Genomic DNA, 6,718 nt, shown 5'->3' on the forward strand with positions numbered 1-6,718 from the left:
GGTTCCTTCCCAAGATTTTCAAGTGTATATGAAACATACTACATATTTACCTATTGTATTATTTTGTACAGTTGTAAATTACATTAAATAAATAATTAAAAAAAAAAATTATCTTGGAAATGAATATTCCGTCTAGTAAACCTATAATTATTTTATAAATACATTATTTAAACAGTATCCAGGTCTAGTCTGTAGATGAATGTGAAACGTCTTATAACATATGACGTCATACTCTCTTAGTGGTCAAATTCGGCGTTTTTAACGTGTGGTTGATAAAATAGAAAAACACAAACCCCATTACAGTTTAGCCTCACAGTTCAGTGGCAACTTATTCAGTAGAGTTTGCGCCTAACACGTAGATTTATAGTCAGCAATTTATTTTTTCGTTGAAAAGAAGAAAATGGTTTGAATTCTACAAAATCCCAACAAATCACGACAAGAATACTCAGCATTGCAACCCGACATATAGCTAGGGCAGTGGAGACGGGAGAATAACCCTAGACAGAGGAGGCTGTTAGAGGGGAATATCACTAGTTTAGTTGTCATGTTCGAGTCCCGCCCAGAGAGGCCAGTGTCGTCTCTGGTGGGGTTCATTTCCATTCTGTCACCCTGGGTTGTCACTTCCCCTTTTTTTGCCCCTTTAGCTGAAGGCAATTCTTTTCCCTTGATATAACGTAGCTCTTCTGTAATGATCTCCTAAGGCAATGTAACAATGAAATAAATATAAATAGAAACGTTTCTGAACAACTATAGAAAATAATTAATTATAATCTCGTAATAATTATTTTTGTAAATATAAGCAGCTCAAACAAGAATTTATAAGTATTCGGCATATATCGTAAATATTTCCACTCCATATGCCCCTTCCTCCTAATGCCTTTCACCCCCGGAAATAATTATCATCCACATTAGAAGCATCCACAAACTAATTTCCAAAAAAGCTCTTTACATGACTGACTATGATCTCATTAAATCCTACTATTTTAAAAGTAGTTTTTCTAGGATTTTGCTAATAATGGGCAGGAGGAAATTAGAACGTTAACAGGATGGGTATTCAAATAGCTTGGATGGTTTGGGAAAAATTGTTATTATAGATATTTTCCAAAAGCCAGGAAACAGGTGGACCGGAGGGTAGGATTATAGTAGGTTAGGGAATAGGTACTATATCCAGAAGATCCTATTAAATCATACTATATCCAGGATCCTATTAAAGGATACTGTATCCTGAAACACTCTTACAGCCTTATAGTAGTACCCCCGATCTACCTGTTTTCCTCAATTTTGGACATTTTATTAATATAGACATTTTTGGAAAATGTCTATAATGAAAATTTTTCCAAAACTCACTAAGCCACTTGAATACCCATCCTGCTACCGTTGTGTTTTCCTCCTGCTCATTATGGGTATACTCCTAGAAAAAGTCTCTATTCAATCCTAGATTTAAATCCTGTTATTACTGACCACTAGTTTGGATTTTGGGTATCTCAGTCTACTATAAAACGGTGGCACCATATGGTGGAGTCGTATATCTTCCACACTAGAGCGCGGAAACTACTGGACGAGTCTTTTACGACACAACATACTTTTGAACTAGTTTTCGTTGTTGAATGGAAAGTTTCTCTCCATGCCTCTATCATACCATTGTAATTTAATATCACTTTTACTAAATGGTTTCAAAAAATAAATTTAAAAAATGTATTTATTCTAATTTAATATTAAACATAAATTTGTACGCTAATTAATATATTCTGAAGATCCTATTAAAGGATACTTCAGGATACTATATCCTGAAGATCCTATTAATCCTGAAGAAGATCCTCCACTATAAAAGAAACTATAGACCAAACTTTCTCCTGGAAAAACCACGTCTCCGATATTTCCCGTCATACCTTTTCCACCCTGAAGCGTTTAAATTATCTTTGTCAGACCTACTTCCTTTTGAAACCCGCAGGCTCCAGGTTACTTCCTTAATATTTCCCCACTTTGACTATTGCTGTGTAGTTTTCGGGGATGACTCCGGGGATTTCGAAGCAAAATTAAAACGGTTAAATAAGTGCTTTGTACGATTCATCTTTGGGGTCCCCAGGGACGCCTCTGTCACCCGATTTCATGAAGAGTTAAAGTGGCATTACCCCTCCTTCCGTCGTAAATATATTCCTTGCTTCCTTTCACTATCAAGTTATCCAATCCCGCCGTCCATCTTACATCTCAAATATCCTTCAATTTAAATCATCAGTGCATTCCCGCATTACCCGCTCACGGCCCTCAGACTCATATGTAGCTGCCCATCGAACCGCAACCCTTGGTATATCTTTTCTTATCCGTTCCTCTTCCCTATGGAATTCTATTCCCTCCTTTATTCGTAGTTCTAACACCCTTCCAATCTTAAAATCCCGTATCTTCGACTACCTTCTGTCCACCCAATTCCGGAAGAATAACAACTGAAAGTTTCAAAAGAACTTTATATATTTTCTGTATTTTATGTCTTAGATCTTCGTTTATAACTGTAAATATGTACACTAGCAGAAATTATATCTTTTCATTTATTAATTTTTAGTTCAATTGTATTTGATTTTTTATCATTTTTTTTCCTTTTATTTACTATTAGAAGTCATCTTATGTTTTATGATATGACAAGTGGTTTTATCATTATTTTATATATTCTGACCATTTTGGTTGTTTAATTGTATATTTTTAAATTCAGTGTATTATTTTATTTTATGACATCTTGTAATTTCATCTCTATTTTGTAATTTACTCTAAGGCTCTAAAGCCTAATTTTGACGCCTGTAAATTATTCTAAAGGGGTCAATCCCAGAATAAATAAAAATTATTATTATTATTATAAAAAACACACCTTTTATACCATTTAACATTAAACATAAATTTGTACGCTGTATTGTTAATAGAATTTCTGAAAAAACGGGGTAAAATATAATCAAAAAGTAAATAGTGTTTATTATTTAAAATTTAGTCAATTTTTAGTATGGAATCAACATTTATATATGTTTAATTAATGTATTGTTTCACAAATAAAAACTTCTGTTAGATGCATTAATTTTTTTACAGAAAAGTGTAACTAATAAGTCCGATGGTACTTATTGGAATAAGAAATGTTTAATCATAGAAATTATAAATAAAAAAAGAGGAAACAACATGATATATAGTATATATAGAGTATTAATCAATACATAAATTCAAAATCTAAATTTAATAATTAAATGAAAACCACTTTTTTTTTCTTCTTTTTCGGCCAAGACTCCTATTGGAGTCCTATATTAACTAACCATGGTTGGTTAAAGTTCTTCATTTTGTGGGACCGCCACTCTTTGAAAAAAGTTAAAGTCCCAGGTCGGATTCAAACCGGCACCGCCAATAGACATAAAATTGGTAAGACTGTGTCTTAACCACTGAGCTCCAGGCGGCCCAGAAAACCACTTCATTCTGATAATAAGGTCGAGAAGAGATGTTGCAAATAACTTACGTAAATAACATAGTGATTATTAACCGAAAACCATTCCTTTTAACCTACTGTTCAGTAACCAATTAGTATAGATTGTGAAAATACTTTAAGTGTTCAGTTACATTTTCGGTATGGGGCTTGACGGCGTGGGTCCCATAGCGCTCGATTCGGAATTTCGTTGGTTCGATTTCCACATGGGGCAGTTATTATTTATTTCTCGGCTTTCCCGAGAAATGAATTTTGACCTTCCCAACTTTGTTAGTAAGCGGGGGCAACTTCAGAGTAGCCACCAGACCACTCGGCCCACTTGTCGGACTAATTCCCCCCACTTGTTATCAATACGGTTTGAGTAAAATTATAAATTGCAATGGTTGAAGGTATAGGAAAAATTATTCATAAAAATTGATGAAAATAATCTAAAATAAAATATATTTATCTTCCTTGTTTAGCGTAATTTAGAAGCATCAATAGTCAACTTTCTTCCAGGAATCGGAAAGAGGGCTTGGAGAGTAAAAAGATAGATTCAGATAATAAGGGGCTATTAAATTCATCTTCCTAAATTGCTTCAGAAGAATCCTGATGAACTTTTTTTCTCAGGCCCTCCAGGCACTATTCATTAAAATTACTTTTATAATTGAAGATTATACTTCTGGTATAATATTAATTAATTTTGATGAGACCAGACTATTTTCAGAAGCTGAATCCCAACCTAATTATTCAGAACAATACGTGAATTTATTATTATATATATGATAGTTGTATTTTTATTGCATTTGTAGATTCAGTAGAAAAATAGAAGACAGGTCCAAACACATGTAGATATTAATATTTGATAGAGGTAATCCGTATTTTCATTTTGCCCACTTGTCTGTAGACCGCCTTTTAGCATATCAAAAGGCAATTTCTACCAATCTGTGCCCATCACCACTAACAGTCACCTCTTTCCGAACAGCACATCAGTCGATATTTTTTTAATTTATTTACCTTTGTTATGACCAAGAGACACACAGATTGAAATAATAGATAATTCCTTTGAGATAGACTAGAATTGATTATTTTTGTTAGAAACATTGTTTCATTATGCGTTTTTCCACCCTTTACATTGATATCTACTCTTAATGAAATGAAAATGAAATGAATGAAATGAAATGAAACGAAAAAATAACTTTATTCTGGGACACATGTCTCCTAAGAATAAATACATGGTTCATATAGGGAGATTTTTATCTGGCGAGCGTTTACAAATTTTCAGATAGTAGAATGAAATTACACTGGTATATTGGCTTTACTACTGTTTATAATGTTAATCAATACATGCCTATTTATCTGATTACAAAGATGTGAAGGTTTGGTTATTCAATAAATGAAGGAATAGGACTGGCGAATGGAGATGAGAAGAGAATTCCAGAGGGAGGTTGCACGTATGACGAACGATTTGCTAAAGAAAAAGGTTCTATAGGAGGGCATATATAAATCATTCGGATGGGATCTGGTGTTTAATGAGTGGATAGATGAACGAAAGGAGATCTAGGATATAGTTAGGTTTTTTGAAGTTAAGAACTTGGAATAGAGAACACCAAGGATCCGTAGTCGAATTAGGGGAAGACAAGAGAGGATACTAGGAGCTGACGAGTATTCTAAGGAATGGAATTACGGAATTTTAGGAATTGTTTGAGTACAGTTATGGATTTGCGTGTGATTTGGAAAATATGGTTATTCCAGGAGAGGTGTTGATCAAAGGTGACACTAAGGTTTTTTATTGTAGGATAGAAGTGAATCGGTTGGTTGTTAAGGAATAGTAGGAAGGGTATGAAGGAGGCGCTTGGAACCAATAAGAATGGCCTTCGTTTTTTTGGCATTCAGCTTCAAATCATTGTTAGACACCCATGCGTTAATGCTGTCAATATCTTCATGTATCTTTTGGATGGCCTCAAGTATTTTGAAGGGATGGAAGGACAGATAGATTTGGAGATCGTCTGCGTATAGGTGGTACTGTGCGTGGTGAATGGAATCAGGAAAGTGAGGAGCCCTGAGGAACACTTTGTATGTTATTATAGAGAAGTAGTGAAATCGAAAATTATTAAGAACACTCATCACGAAGAGATCATCTCAATGAACATTCCACCTTTCCAAATTTACGAGCCGAAAGACATAAAGGCATGTTAAGGAACAGAATCCGAAAAAGTTGGGATTTAATGTGGGCTGACGTACCACTCTCTAATAAACTAAGAAATGTTAAAAAATACACACAAAAGTGGGCAAGTGCCATAAGGGGAAACAAAAGAGAAGTAGTGGTTGTTGCAAGGGTAAGAATAGGACCAAATTAACACACCTCCACTTAATCCCAAAAGAGGACCAACCTATATGCCAAACCTGTCAGTCCCCATTATCCATAAAGCATATAATTGAAGATTGCTCATCATTTCGTCAAGCCTTTGAAAATAACAATATTCCTCGTACAAGAGAATTGGCCCTTAAAGACTCAGCAGAATCCATAGACAAAATAATAAAATTTCTGAAAGAAACTCAACTTTATACTAAAATATAATCCACCAATATCGACCAGTGTAAAATGGAAATAGTCTACATTCAACTGTCAAATGTCAAAGACAAGAAGATAAATAAAGTAAAAAGGGTGTAATAACCAAGATGTTGATCACCCTGAATAAAAATCTAATATAATATAATCTATGTTAATATAATGACCAATACTACTTCCCTTCTTAAACATGATGTTTTATACCTGAAATATACATATATATTTTCCTACTATCTTTTTAGGTTAATTATTAAATCCTTTCATAGTTTATATATATAAATATTTTTACTTACGATTAAAAATTTGAAGTGGCTAATTAATTCAAATATATAAAATTACACATATTTTAGAAGATTTTTTTTAATTCCGCGTTTAAGTTCTGTCTGACTATTTAATTATATTTAATAAAACCATTCTGTTATTAAATAACATTTAATTGTAAATTGATTTACTGAGTGTAATCAAAATCATAAGAGCCATTTTTGAGAAAAAAAAATCTGAAAAATTGAATTCTCAAAAGTGATACTTCCATTAAAAAAAGGTACTGTAATATCCCAGACATATATTCGCCTTAAGTTAATATTTTCAGGAACGAATTTTCGTTTTTGAGGTAGGCTGTACAAACACACACGCACTTCTGTGTATATAATTAGTTTTCCCATTTTTTTTTTTTTTTTTAACGCAAATAATAGTTTGCAATTGTCAAGATCCGTATT

Source organism: Halyomorpha halys, unplaced genomic scaffold (genome assembly GCF_000696795.3).
Source record: "Halyomorpha halys isolate HHAL.00 unplaced genomic scaffold, Hhal_1.1 Scaffold256.1, whole genome shotgun sequence".
Classification (NCBI taxonomy): Eukaryota; Metazoa; Arthropoda; class Insecta; order Hemiptera; family Pentatomidae; genus Halyomorpha; species Halyomorpha halys.